Raw genomic sequence first — 3,260 nt, 5'->3', positions numbered from 1 at the left:
TTCAACTCAGGCCACCAATAAATCTTACGGAGATCATGATATATCTTACCACTATTGAGATGCATAGCGTAAGGGCTACTATGTACCTATATAAGGATCGCTTATCTTAAATCCTCATCTTGCGGCATATACAATCTACCTCAGAAATTCAACATACCTTCTGTTTTAACATTCAAGTCTCCCTTAATGTCACGGGTCAAAGTGCAAAGCCCGTGACCATGGCACAAGATGCGCCCCATGGAGGTCTATCGATAAGATGGGGAACATTTAGCCCACGAGAGCTGGCCCAATTCAAAGAGATATTGAGAAGCTCGTCGATTAAAGCTCAGTTGGCCCGATAGCGAAGAGATGGCAACTTAGGCAGATATGGTAACTAATCTTAGAAGATAGAGGGAATCATATCTTGTAAAGATTAGATTAGATTTGATAAGGCTTATCTTGTAAATCCCTAAAATTAAGGGATATGGTTAAATCTCATTCGTCGATGTAATTGTATCTTGACCGTCGGTTTTGGGGGAGCTCAACTATAAATAGAGAGCCTCCCCCTCATTTGTACTCATTCCATTGTATTCTGAATTCTTAAGAGTAATAAGAGTTCTGAGAGCATTTACTCAAACACCTTGTGTGCATTCTTTTCTGTGGCTTTCTGTTGTTCTTTGGCTTAGCTTCTTTTGGCTTAAATCGCTTCCGCTCTTCAATTGGTGCCTTGGAGGAGTTCTAAGGAATCCTCACTTTTGAGTTAAGGCTGACTTAGGCGAGTTTGGAGCAAACGGATCGCCTAAGGCCGCACGGTTTGCGAGACGAAAGGTCTAGCCCTGTGACAGTTGGTATCAGAGCTTTTGGTTCGAAGGCACTGTTGGGATGTCGAAAGAAGTTGTTGGTCAGAATGAGCCAATGGAGACTCGAGGAAGGGCCAGAAAAGTGAGTCGATCAAGGGACTTAATTTCAGCTTTGGAGGATCGAGTCGTCACTCTCGAGGAGTCCATGGGGGACGTGAAGGAGAGGATCGACGATGTCGATGATAGACACAATGATGGGTTGCGAACATTGCAAGGACAGCTCAGGGAATTTGTGTGGGATACTATCGGTTCCTCGGAGAATAAGCTGGCTGAAAAGAACAATGCTCTCGAGGCTATGGTGACAGCTTTGAAGGAGGAAATCAACAAGCTTAAGGGGGAGCTCAAGATTTTCAAGGCTGCCATAGGGAATGGAATGTTGGCTTCAAAGCCGAAGCCACAAGCGATGGATGTCCCCAAGCCGAAGGCGTTCAAAGGGGCAAGGTCTGCAAGTGAGGTGGACAACTTTCTTTGGGCCATGGAGCAATACTTCCGTGCGATGAACATCGAGGATGATGTTACAAAGGTAAACACTGCTGCTATGTATTTCATTGACGTTGCTTTATTATGGTGGAGACGTAGGTCCACTGATGTGAGACGTGGTGGTACTGAGATTGGGACTTGGAAGGAGTTCCAAGATGAATTTAAAGCACAATTTTACCCCGAGTATGCCGAGGATGAAGCTCGAGCAAAGTTGCGACGGCTAACGCAATGAGGCACGGTTAGGGAGTATGTGCGGGAGTTCAGTGAACTCATGCTTCAGATTTCTGATTTGAGCGAGAAAGAAGCATTTTTCTCCTTTACAGATGGGCTAAAACCATGGGCGAGGCAAGAATTGCAACGTCGAGGAGTTAAAGAACTCACCAATGCCATGATGGTAGCGGAGTCTATAGTGGAACTTGCTCCGAGAAGGGACAGGTTTGAATCTTCCAAGCCCAACAGGAGGGGCAATGGTGGGTACCATGAGGAGGATGAAGAGAGACAAAGCTATGATGGCAACGGTAGCAGTAGCGATGGTGATGATAGGAAACCACGAAATGGGAAGTGGAGACCTAATAGCCCGAAAGAAAAGAGGGGAAAGTTACGTTGCTACTTTTGCAAGGGACCGCACATGAAGAGGGACTGCCCAAAGGTATCTTCAGTTTCGGCTATCAAGAGAAATGATGAGCCTAAGAGGCGGTTTATTGAGGAAAGCCATCGAGGGTCAATTCGATGGTGCTCATTCCTAAGGAAAGGAATGGAAGAGAAGGCTTGATGTTTGTAGACATCAACATTGCGGGTCAGAAGCGGAGTGCTCTTATTGATACGGGAGCATCAGACTTGTTCATATCGGAGAAGGCTGCAAAGAAGCTTGGTCTGTCGATTAGGAAATCGCTTATCTTAAATCCTCATCTTGCGGCATATACAATCTACCTCAGAAATTCAACATACCTTCTGTTTTAACATTCAAGTCTCCCTTAATGTCACGGGTCAAAGTGCAAAGCCCGTGACCATGGCACAAGATGCGCCCCATGGAGGTCTATCGATAAGATGGGGAACATTTAGCCCACGAGAGCTGGCCCGATTCAAAGAGATATTGGAGAAGCCTGTCAGATTAAAGCCTGGTTGGCCCGATAGCGAAGAGATGGCAACTTAGGCAGATATGGTAACTAATCTTAGAAGATAGAGGGAATCATATCTTGTAAAGATTAGATTAGATTTGATAAGGCTTATCTTGTAAATCCCTAAAATTAAGGGATATGGTTAAATCTCATTCGTCGATGTAATTGTATCTTGACCGTCGGTTTTGGGGGAGCTCAACTATAAATAGAGAGCCTCCCCCTCATTTGTACTCATTCCATTGTATTCTGAATTCTTAAGAGTAATAAGAGTTCTGAGAGCATTTACTCAAACACCTTGTGTGCATTCTTTTCTGTGGCTTTCTGTTGTTCTTTGGCTTAGCTTCTTTTGGCTTAAATCGCTTCCGCTCTTCAATTAGTGCCTTGGAGGAGTTCTAAGGAATCCTCACTTTTGAGTTAAGGCTGACTTAGGTGAGTTTGGAGCAAACGGATCGCCTAAGGCCGCACGGTTTGCGAGACGAAAGGTCTAGCCCCGTGACATTAACACCTTGTTCAACTTAAGGAATCCTCTTCAATGAATCTCCATCTAATTTTTTGAGCCAAAGTTGGCCTCACTTGAAGTTTAGCTAACAAACCACCACCACTAGCTAAACTCAAGCACGCAAACATAGCTCTCAACTTTGCCATCGATTTCCTACTTAATGCATCAACAATAACATTCGCCTTGCTAGGATGATACTCAATCACACAGTCATAATTCTTTAAAAGCTCAATCTAACGCCTTTGCCTTAAATTCAACTCCTTTTGGGTGAGGAGGTAGTTAAGGCTATGATCAGTATAACTCACACATTTCTCTCCATGCAAA

This window comes from Gossypium raimondii, chromosome 4 (assembly GCF_025698545.1).
Source record: "Gossypium raimondii isolate GPD5lz chromosome 4, ASM2569854v1, whole genome shotgun sequence".
Taxonomy (NCBI): Eukaryota; Viridiplantae; Streptophyta; class Magnoliopsida; order Malvales; family Malvaceae; genus Gossypium; species Gossypium raimondii.
This window is presented reverse-complemented; position numbering follows the sequence as displayed.